This window comes from Oncorhynchus clarkii, chromosome 7, assembly GCF_045791955.1.
Source record: "Oncorhynchus clarkii lewisi isolate Uvic-CL-2024 chromosome 7, UVic_Ocla_1.0, whole genome shotgun sequence".
NCBI lineage: Eukaryota > Metazoa > Chordata > Actinopteri > Salmoniformes > Salmonidae > Oncorhynchus > Oncorhynchus clarkii.
The window spans coordinates 19,672,114-19,684,221 of NC_092153.1; the positions used below are offsets into that span (position 1 = coordinate 19,672,114).

The following is a 12,108-nucleotide window of genomic DNA, read 5'->3' on the forward strand; positions in this document are numbered from 1 at the left end:
AACCTGATGGAGTCTGCAAAAGACCTGAGACTGGGATGGAGATTTGTCTTCCAACAAGACAATGATCCAAAACATAAAGCAAAATCTACAATGGAATGGTTCAAAAATAAACATATCCAGGTGTTAGAATGGCCAAGTCAAAGTCCAGACCTGAATCCAATCGAGAATCTGTGGAAAGAACTGAAAACTGCTGTTCACAAATGCTCTCCATCCAACCTCACTGAGCTCGAGCTGTTTTGCAAGGAGGAATGGGAAAAAATTTCAGTCTCTCGATGTGCAAAACTGATAGAGACATACCCCAAGCGACTTACAGCTGTAATCACAGCAAAAGGTGGCGCTACAAAGTATTAACTTAAGGGGGCTGAATAATTTTGCACGCCCAATTTTTCAGTTTTTGATTTGTTAAAAAAGTTTGAAATATCCAATAAATGTCGTTCCACTTCATGATTGTGTCCCACTTGTTGTTGATTCTTCACAAAAAAATACAGTTTTATATATTTATGTTTGAAGCCTGAAATGTGGCAAAAGGTCACAAAGTTCAAGGGGGCCGAATACTTTCGCAAGGCACTGTATATATGTGTGTCTTCCATGCTTCCTTCATTCAATCCTGCATGTAAGACTAAACCAAGCATCTCTCTCAAACATTACTGATGTCCTCCCGTGATGGCCCCTTACACTCGTCCTCAGGCAGTGTGAACCGGATGCCTCGGCCCTTCTCCCAACCCCTCCTGATACGACTCAGCCGGAGAGCCACGCACGGCAGGGACAGAGTCAGCCTCCCCAGCAGCACAGCCAGCGGCAGGACCAGCACCAGCAGGAAGGTGGGAGGGAGGTAGGTAGAAGCGATACTGCTCCAGGTCCAAGCCCCGGCCCCAGCCATAGGTCAGCGTGTGAAGGGTGGCCATCAACAGGGCCATGTAGTCCAGTCTGGACTGGAGGGGAGAGAGACAGAGGACCATGATAATTAACTTATTTGAATTGAATCTGGGTGATAGCCACCTTCAGATGTACTCACTATAAGTTAATTTGGTTTGAAATCCAGCTTTATTTTATTCAAAATGTCAGGTTGTGAGATCTGGTGGTGATGGCCCATTTCACATTAAAACATTAAAAAAATACACTTAAACTCTTGAACTTATTATAAACCCCCCAATACTCCATACATACCCAATCAAACCCCTTTATGAAAGACTACATGCAAATGAAGTTGGCCTACCCAGATGTACAGAACATCTGGGAGCGGATTGTTGACCTTTGAACCTTCTACAAAACCTTTTAATAACTCAACATCTTAGTGAGGTGAAAGGAAGTGGTGATTTGAGTGGTATATTATATGTGCTCATCGTGGAAGCACGAGTGTAGTAAAGAGGCCCAAGGGAACAGTATGACCTACAAGCTCAACATTTGTCCTTAATGAGCCCCTGTAGTCAGCGCGCGTGTGTGTGTGTGTGTGTGTGTCTGTGTCTGTGTGTGTGGTCCCTCTAATTATTAGCACAGAACAGGGCACTACAGAGAGCAGCTGAATTATAATTACTCTTGACAAGTGGGAAGGTTCAGTCGTGACTCACCCGTTTCATCCTCATCCCTAAATATACATGGAACAAAAATATAAAACGCAACATGTTGGTCCTGAGCTGAAATTTAAAAATCCATATACAAAAAAAGTGTATTTCTCTCAAATGTTGTGCACAAATGTGTTTACATGCCTGTTCGTGAGCATTTGTGCTTTGCCAAGATAATCCATCCACCTGACAGGTGTGGCAAATCAAAAAGCTGATTAAACAGCATGATCATCACACAGGTTCACCTTGTGCTGGGAACAATAAAAGGCCACTTTAAAACGTGCAGGTTTGTCACACAACACAGGGGGGTGCTGGGGAGTATATATATGTCTGTAATAAAGCCCTTTTGTGGAGAAAAATTCAATCTGATTGGCTGGGCCTGGCTCTCCAGTGGGTGTGCCTGGCAGCTAAGTGGGTGGGCCTATGCCCTCTAAGGCCCACACATGGCTGCACCGCTGCCCAGTCATGTGAAATCCATAGATTAGGGCCTAATGAATTTATTTCAATTGACTGATTTCGTTATAAGAACTAACTCGGTAAAATCTTTGAAATTGTTGCGTTTATATTTTTTGTCCAGTATACATGTTTATTACATAAAATACTAAAATGTATAAAAAATGTTTTATTTTTATTTTACCCCCTTTTTTCTCCCCAATTTCGTGGTATCCAATTGTTAGTAGCTACTATCTTGTCTCATCGCTACAACTCCCTTACCGGCTCGGGAGAGACGAAGGTTGAAAGTCATGCGTCCTCCGATACACAACCCAACCAAGCCGCACTGCTTCTTAACACAGTGTGCATCCAACCCGGAAGCCAGCCACACCAATGTGTCGGACGAAACACTGTGCACCTGACAACCTTGGTTAGCGTGCACTGCGCCCGGCCCGCCACAGGAGTCGCTGGTGCACGATGAGACAAGGATATCCCTACCGGACAAACCCTCCCTAACCCGGATGTCGCCCCACGGACCTCCCGGTCGCGGCCGGTTACGACAGAGCCTGGGCGTAAAATGTATAATTATTGGTCAAATGAGATACAAAGCTTGGTTAAGAGTCAGTGCGAGTTAACAGTTCCTATTACCAGCATAACTCACTTAAAGCAATGTCCGTCTGTCGTCCGCACTACACTATGTGAGCTCGCTACACTATGTCTGGCTGGCTGCACGCTCAAGGGACTGCAGGACTGTAATCTTGATGGAGAATAATGCTCAAATGTTTTACTGCGGCTCCGGGCTGTAGGCAGACAGGCTAAGCAGAACCCAGGCCTTTTATCACACGGACTAGCAGCATGTGACTAATCTGGCGCTGACTGGATCAGCTTAGCATACATATGAAGGGAAAGTTCTAAACGCTCTAAAGAAGGACAAATCCCTGGGAAATGGAACCATCCCCCTTTATGAATTCCGCGGCATGCGAGGAGAAGAGTTGACACACACAGGAGGTTGGCTTTCTACAGTAGGCTACAATGTTAATGTGTTTAGCAAGTCTTTGACTGCTTCATTGAACTACTGCTCATGCACAAAGAAAAGGTGTCTGTGCAAATGGGCTGACCTGTACAAAGCTGAACTCCCTCCAGTTGAGCGAGTTGCCCACGGTGGGCAGTGAGGAGATAGCCAGCAGAGAGAGAAGGCCCAGAGCCAGGATGCCTATAGACAGATAGAGCTCCATCCTCCACACCTCCTCCTCTACCCACGAGTCCTCCTGGTCTACCTTCACCTGCACAGTAAACACACATTGTTGCTTACTGTGAGGTCAGGTGGTTACACTATGAATAAGCCACTACAAATGTTTTACCATATTGAAAACGTTCTAAATGCCAATGAGTTGTAATGTTTTTAATGCTTTAGTCCTATACATTTATAATTCAATACGAATTGATGAATAGTATGTAGGCTAAACTATTTATAAATAGTTTACTGATGCTTTTCTCACCTGTTTGAAGGCAGCGTTGAGCAGATTGTAGCGAGCAGACCTGCGCATAAGCAAACACAGGCTGTAGACTGCTTGCAGCGCCGTGCAGAGGAAGGCACAGAGGCCCAACTGCTTCCGCAGCAGCCCAACCAGTTGGGGAAACGCCTGTACTTGGTGCCCCATGACAGCTGCAGGAAGGCAGCCACAAGACCGGGCAGGTAGGAGCCAGGGTCACCAAGGCCACAGAGGGGTGTGTCACGTTTACCACCTCCACCGGAATTTTGTAGAATGTGCTCTTCCCCGCCGTGGCGTACGGGTGGACGAGGTCACGAAGGAAGTTGTAGGCGTAGAAGAGGAGGAAGTGGCCGAGGGTGGAGAGATATGGGACGCGCCACGAGGGGAAGAGGTACAGGGGGGTGATTTACAGTGACAGCAGTAGGGCCAAGAGCGCTGTATTCCAGATCTGCCGCAGTCTTGGCTTCATCCCTGTTGACATGGGCCGCCTCTTCTCTGCCCAGGAGATATAGAAATCAGCACCTGGATAGTAAAGAGGCGAGTGTCAGAGAAGAGTGTCAGGGAAGGGAATCTTCACCAAGGAGAACCCAACTGAAGAGACACGATACTTTACCAATAGCCCACATCACATAGTTTAGCTACATTAACACCGTATGACCAACACCTGTGATAATATGGTTGCAACTCGAGAATGTGTGAAACATGTAACATTACATACTGTGGACATTGTCCAGTTTAGAGCAAAAAAACTATAAAACAGTAGGGCTAGGCAATATGGCCAAAATATTCTATCAAAGTATTTCAAAACAATTGGACGGTATTTTTAGTTTTTGAATAATAAAAAAGTCCTACATTTGCTTTATGAGTAGTGAGTGATCCTAGGATGGCAACATATACATTCTATGTGACTTCTGATTGTTTTATACTGTTCAAGTCAACTTCAACCAAAACACATTTCAGCACTTATCATTTCTGCATTTCCTGCACTCAATAACAGTGGTGGAAAAAGTACCCAATAGTCATACTTGAGTAAAAGTAAAGATACGTTAATAGAAAATGACTCAAGTAAAAAGTGAAAGTCACCCAGTAAAATACTACTTGAGTAAAAGTATTTGGTTTTAAATATTTAAGTATAAAAAGTAAATGCAATTGATAAAATGTACTTACAGTTGAAGTCGGAAGATTACATACACTTAGGTTGGAGTCATTAAAAATAGTTTTTCAACCACTCCACAAATTTCTTGTTAATAAATTATAGTTTTGCCAAGTTGGTTAGGACATCTACTTTGTGCATGACACAAGTCATTTTTCCAACAATTGTTTACAGACAGATTATTTCACTTATAACTCAGTGTATCACAATCCCAGTGGGTCAGAAGTTTCCATACACGAAGTTGACTGTGCCTTTAAACAGCTTGGAAAATTCCAGAAAATGATGTCATGGCTTTAGAAGCTTCTGATAGGATAATTGACATCATATGAGTCAATCTGAGGTGTACCTGTGGATGTATTTCAAGGCCTATCTTCAAACCCAGCACCTCTTTGCTTGACATCATGGGAAAATCTAAAGAAATTAGCCAAGACTTCAGAAAAAAAAATTGTAGACCTCCACAAGTCTGGTTCATCCTTGGGAGCAATTTCCAAACGCCTGAAGGTACCCCGTTCATCTGAACAAACAATAGTACTCAAGTATAAAAAACATGGGACCACGCAGCCGTCATACCGCTCAGGAAGAAGGCATGTTCTGTCTCCTAGAGATGAACGTACTTTGGTGCGAAAAGTACAACTCAATTCCAGAACAACAGCAAAGGACCTAGTGAAGATGCTGGAGGAAATGGGTACAAAAGTATCTATATCCACAGTAAAACGTGTCCTATATCGACATAACCTGAAAGGCCGCTCAGCAAGGAAGAAGCCACTGCTCCAAAACCGCCATAAAAAAGCCAGACTACGGTTTGCAACTGCACATGGGTGCAAAGATTGTACTTTTTGGAGAAATGTCCTCTGGTCTGATGAAACAAAAATATAATTGGCTTGCAAGCCGAAGAACACAATCCAAACAGTGAAGCATGGGGGTGGCAGCATCATGTTGTGGGGGTGCTTTGCTGCAGGAGGGTCTGGTGCACTTCACAAAATAGATGGCATCCTGAGGTAGGAAAATTAGGTTGTTATATTGAAGCAACATCTCAAGACATCAGTCAGGAAATTAAAGCTTGGTCGCAAATGGGTCTTCCAAATGGACAATGACCCCAAGCATACTTCCAAAGTTGTGGCAAAATGGCTTAAGGACAACAACGTCAAATTATTGGAGTGGCCATCACAAAGCCCTGACCTCAATCCTATAGAACATTTCTAGGCAGAACTGAAAAAGTGTGTGCGAGCAAGGAGACCTCCAAACCTGACTCCGTTACACCAGCTCTGTCAGGAGGAATGGGACAAAATTCACCCAATTTATTGTGGGAAGCTTGTGGAAGGCTACCTGAAACATTTAACCCAAGTCAAACAATTTAAAGGCAATGCTACTAAATACTAATTGAGTGAATGTAAACTTCTGACCCACTGGGAATGTGATGAAATAAATAAAAGCTGAAATAATTCTCTACTATTATTCTGACATTTCACATTCTTAAAATAAAAGTGGTGATCCTAACTGACCTAAGACAGGGAATTTTTACTCTGATTAAATGTCAGGAATTGTTAAACTGAGTTTCAATGTATTTGGCTAAGGTGTATGTAAACTTCCAACTTCAACTGTATGTATCAAAAGTATAAATAATTTGAAATTCCTTATATTAAGCAAACCAGATGGCACCATTTTCTTTTTTTAAATGTATTTATGGATAGCCAGGGGCACACTCCCAAGAGACCTAATTTTAACAACAAAGCATTTTTATTTAGTGAGTCCTCCAGATCAGAGGCAGTAGACGACCAGGGATGTTCTCTTGACAGGTGCGTGAGTTGGCCCATTTTCCTGTCCTGCTAAGCATTCAAAATGTAACAAGTAGTTTTAGGTGTCAGGGAAAATGTATGGAGCAAAAAGTACAGTATTTTCTTTAGGAGTGTAGTTTAGTAAAAGTTGTCAAAAATAGTAAAGTACAGATACCAACAACAAAAAACAACTTAAGAAGTATTTTTACACCACACCTCAATTGAGAATTTCCACACTGCCAAATAATCTTGGGACTTATTTTTAACCGAATGTTGCAATTGCGATTTGACTTGCGAATTAGAGCAAAACTGTTGGAATCATAGAAATGGAAGGACTATTCTAATTCTATAGTTAGAATATAATAGTGGGCACTTTAAATAGAACGTTGTTTGAGATGACAACGAATTAAAATGCCAGGGAGAAGTTATTGTGACAGGGTAGGAATGAAAGTTTTGTTAAGTATTTCCTAGGGGACCCGATAAACTTTGGCTACATTGCAAGTTCTCTCTTAGCTACTTCATGTAGCTAACATTCTTGCTTTGCATATTCCTCTTTGATTTAGAAGATACTATTGCACAAACAACATGCTGGTGTAGGTCTACACCATCACTGGTATTATCAGGCTGTATTAGCTAGCATCATTTGCTTTTACTCAGTACATGTATTAGCGGCTAACAATTAGTGTCTCACAAGATTTAGGGCAACTTCCTAAGAAAAATACAAACTAACTGTTTGCTGATGTAAGAAACACTAATAATAGTGTAATTATAGAACACCAGTGGATTTATATTAAGAAGCAAAGTGAAAACAGCATTGTTGTCATCAACATTGTTGCATGTGCTGAATTGACCGTGCAGACTGAACGCAAGTGTCTCGTGGTTGAGGAACATAAAATGCGCTTATTGCGTGGCTAGTGCTGTGTGAAAAGTGACACGGAGAGAGATGGCTCAAGTAGCATAGTAAACTATCAAAATTGACATTACACATGGCGTATCACATTTAACAAACCAAACATTCAAATACCGGTAAAGTAAAAACCCAAACCGGTCCCTGCATCAATACCGGTGTATCAGAATGTAATTCAGAGTAGTAATGTCTTCTCTGGCACTGTTGTGTGTGCAGATCACCTAGGCTTTACCTGTCTGCTGCCGTCCCTTGGCCCCTTTTGTAAGCTCCAGGCCGAGATCACATTGAAACCCTTCACCACACTGCTCTCTGGGAAAATATTGGCCAGCTGCTCCGCATTTGACTGCTTATCACTGTTGATCTTAGTACCAGTACTAACATCCACCAGAGTCTTCCCCACTAGCGGCTCCCTCAGCCCAGCTAGGGTGGAGTAGTGCTCAGGGAAGAGGGCCATGAACACCAGGTCGGCCTGGGTGGCAGCCTGGTGCTGGGTGGTCACTTCAGCCTCCGCGGGAAAGAGGGAGGCACAGCGCTTGGGGTTGCGGCTGCCCACCACCGCCCGGTACCCAGAGGCTACCAGCCTGGTGACTAAGGACTGGAAGAAGTCACCTGTGCCCAGGATGCCAACCAAGGGGGTACCTGGATCGGACATGGAGGTTTTGAGATGTCTGGGGCTAGCACCACCAAGTAATAGAGGCCTCTCCATCTCCTCCTTGGGCATCCTGTCCTGAGCTGAAAAAAGCGAAAAGTCGCTAACATTGTAAAATGTCTATCAATAGACAATTATGTCTGTGCAGCATTCAATGTAAAGACTGTGTTATTGACACAAATTAAAACTGATGTAACGTTACTACTTGATTCAACTTGCTAACTAACCTACTACTTACTACATGTTACTAAAGTTACTAGTTAGACATCCTTCATTTGTGCACACCTCTTGCAGGTGTACTGGCTTCAATACTTAGACATTGAGGTATTGAAGCCATGGCTGCGCATATTGATACTCTACCTAGCTAACGCTACTCCTACTCAAAGGAGAGCTAACAGTTAACGTTAGCTAGCTGAGCAGGCTAACGTTACCTACCTGTCCTTGCTTGGTTGAACGCCTAGCTAACTTTTTGCCCAAAAATACAGGACATGGAAGTACCAACTCTTTTCGACAAAATTGGTCAACTTCTAAAAATGTATTGTGTATAATTTAACTAACTAGCTACACCAAAATAGGCCTACATAATGTAAGTAGACTAAAGGCAATTAACCAACGACGGTAGCGGTCCGTTCCATTTCATAAGATGGTTATGAAGACATTTCTGTCAGCCATCGCCATATATTGCTGCAGCATTTAAGGCCACTTTAAACTCTGACTTTAAACCCCGAGATCCGTTATGGCATCAGTGTTCGTGGTTAACTTTCATCTCAGCCGACAGCTCTATCTGGGCTCATGTTGGATGCCAGGCATGTCCGAACCATTTCCCCGCCTGACTTGCTCCCAAGCCCTGGCTGCTCTGCAGCATTACTGTAACCTTCCCGGCTCCATCGGTCAAGATGAGCGCGTAAAGCTGGGATTTCTGTGGAAAGCCTCAGCCTTGATCACAGAATCACACAAATATATGACCATCGGCAGCCTTTGACTCGTCCGACTGATTTGGAGTGTAATATCACACTATTCCATCTTGTAATCAATAAATCACAGAGCATTTAATGTGATTTATTGGAAATAAATGACTGTCTTTGATACAGGACCAATTTTTTTTCATGTAGATTGCATACATATTTCATATGCATTAGCCTCTGTTTCAGTCTATTTTAACATGTAATATTTCCCTTCATGCCAACAACTGCAAGAATGCATTTGACTACCAGCAGCAGAGAACCATTGCCACATTCAGTTTACTTATAGTGAGGGGATAAATTATTTCTCTTCTACAACATGTTTTAAGTTTATAATGTAAAGACTTGATTTGTAACAGAACAAGGGACTACCGGTCACTCTGTGACCTTTAGGGTCAAAGGTCAACAGAGATCCAGCCAAGTCTAAAAACCTTCCTCCACGTCATCCACTGGCACCACGTCAACTATTGCCCAAATCTGTCTCCCAAACTGAGGACGTGTTGTCATTATGAGATGGGCAGTGGGCACAAATGCAGCCCAGGGGACCATGACTGTGAGTCAGTCTCACTGCATCAGATAACACAGACTGGGCTGGAGAACTGGGTCAGGCTAGAGTTGGAGCCTGGGAGCAGACATGTATAGCCAGCAGTAGCAACTTATGGTCAACGTATTGACAATGGAACACTTTGGTGCTTCAAAATTGTACACATACACAGAGAGCAGCGCAGATCAACATCAAATTCTGTGTTTAGCTGGGAGTTTGCTGATGATATTTCAATGGGCATTGCTCATTTGAATCACATGATTTCAAAAAAAATCTACTGCATTGTACCCTATATCAGTCTGCATGTTCCTAACTAAGGTTGGATATACTGTACTGTGCTATGTGACATTTGATTGAGTCCTCTTCCTCCATTGGCCTCTGAAAACAGCATCCTCCGAACAAGTTGCGTGATTAGGGAAATTGTACCCTATGACTCTACCACAGGGCAGCGGTCATTCATTGCAATGACCTCCATAGCATGGATAGTGGTGTGCCCTGTCTCCCTCTTTCCCTTGTTTTGTTATCTCCTGAAGGTGTATTGTTCAAATCCCTGGGAAAGGTCACCTCAGCAGCCATGTGAGTAATGAGGCAGTAAGCATTTATCCTTTGTTGACGGAAACAAATGTGTTTATACTGAACTGGATGGAGCACAGAGAGAGTTCGGTTTCACTTGTGCTATACGAAACAGGTCCAACTTAATATAAAATTGATCCTCACACTCGTTTTTCTTCAAGATCTACACAATCAGATAGAAGTTCATTGATTTGACTTGTATTCTTTTGTGAGTGGTGTATTTCTTTGATTGGTTGAAATGTAATGGATGCTATATATAGAAAACAGAGGGGAGTTTTGAGATCCATTATACACATTGTGGATTGTATAAGAACCAGTGTACCGGAGTTTCCTTTTCGAACACAACAGCTTGCCATTTCTTTGGCCACTCAGAAACTTAGTTGTGCAGTTACTCAGATGTGGGTAAACCATGTCATGTTGTCCTTCTCTTTGAAGCACTGTTTCACCTTGACTTGAAATGACTTTGTGTGTATGTTCTCAGTGACCTGTTACTATATCATTTTGGATTATCGAGATTATAGAGATAATCAGACAGCTAAAGTGATAACATGAGATTGAATCTGTCTTTGAGATAGCCAGGCCTGTTGCTGATGAAATTATAGCTCAAGTCCACCCACATCCTAAGGGATATGTCTGGATCTGACAGTAGTGTGCCTGCAGCCAGCATCAGTTCATGTCCTCCACGTGTTAGTCTATCAACAATGGGACTCTGATAGTGTTGGGTTGAATCACCCTTTTCGTGTCTGATAGAGATGATTCTTTTTCACTTGCAACGGCGGGAAAAGCAGGACATCAACTATGTGGGCGATGTAATCTTGATTACATCGCCCACATGTCCATCACCTTATTTGTGTTGGTTTAAAGCTACCAATGTCACAGCAATACATACATCTAAACTGGCTACTGTTTCACACATCCTTTTGGTATCCAATGGACTGATAGTGTGGGATTGCTAGGTTAAAATCTACTGTAGTTACAATAAATCAATAACAGGAATAAGCAAACTTGGTCTCATTGGATTTTATTATACGTTTATTTTAAGACCAAGTGGGGTATGCTTGAGTTTATTTTAAAAAGAAAAATGCTATGCTCCACTGCGTCCTTTTCTTCGGGCAAAATAGCTTATGGGAGAAAGAGAAAGTTTGTGACATCCCTTACCACAAAGATACTTTACTGTTGAAAAGGTGCACTTACAGTATATCAACCTCTGGAATTACATTTACTGAAATAGATTATTTTGGATTGTTGTGTCAAAAATGTGAGCTGGATTAAGTAATGTAGTACCTTTTAAAGGGCTTCAAAGGTCCAGTGGAAGAGTCAACCCATGTAGAAGGGAGTCCCAGGGGTGGACATGTGATCCCCAGCAGAGTCCCATCCTCCATCATCTGAACACAATTCAGGAGAGCCTTAATCAATTGTTAAACTAAACATAAATCATGTGCTACCAACATTTTTTTGATTGAAGCCTGAACCCAGTTAGGATTTAGAATAGTCAATGGTGAACATTATTTTGCTCACCAGCCCAATCAAGCTTGTTACAAGAGTAGAGAGAATATTTTGTGTTCAAAAGGGCATTTACCTTCCGGCACCAACATCGGTGAGAGAGGTCTGAGCATGTGAACCAGGGAAGCGTCTGATATTCCAGGCCCAGCTTTGGTAGTTGTACATGGATAACCTGGGTATTTGCTCATTGGAGCACCTGTTACTAATGGAAATCAGCGTTATATAAGGTAAATGACAAGATGAACTCTCTCTCTCTATCTCTCTGTGAAATGTGAGCTAGCTAAAGCATAATCACCTGCTCTCATTGAATATGGGTTAACTCCATGTTGGGCCATTTGGCAACCCTGTGGTGGAGGGAAAAAATCCGAAAGGCAGCGAGGAGGTGGAGTAAATAACAAACATGAGAATTGCTGATTGCAGATAAAATAGGACTTTGATTTACATGTAAAAAAGGGACAGTTTGGAGTGAGTAGCCTACCTCAAAACTCTGAAGAGACTCAGCTTCCACTGAACAGATGGGCTCCTCAACCACGATGGGCTCCACTGGAGGTGGAG

At 42.6% G+C, this 12,108-nt stretch overlaps 1 pseudogene; it reads right to left on the minus strand.

Annotated features, from left to right (window-relative positions):
- Positions 1-637: 637 nt before the first annotated feature.
- On the minus strand, positions 638-8,043 carry LOC139412560 (metalloreductase STEAP3-like; annotated as a pseudogene).
- Positions 8,044-12,108: the final 4,065 nt, after the last annotated feature.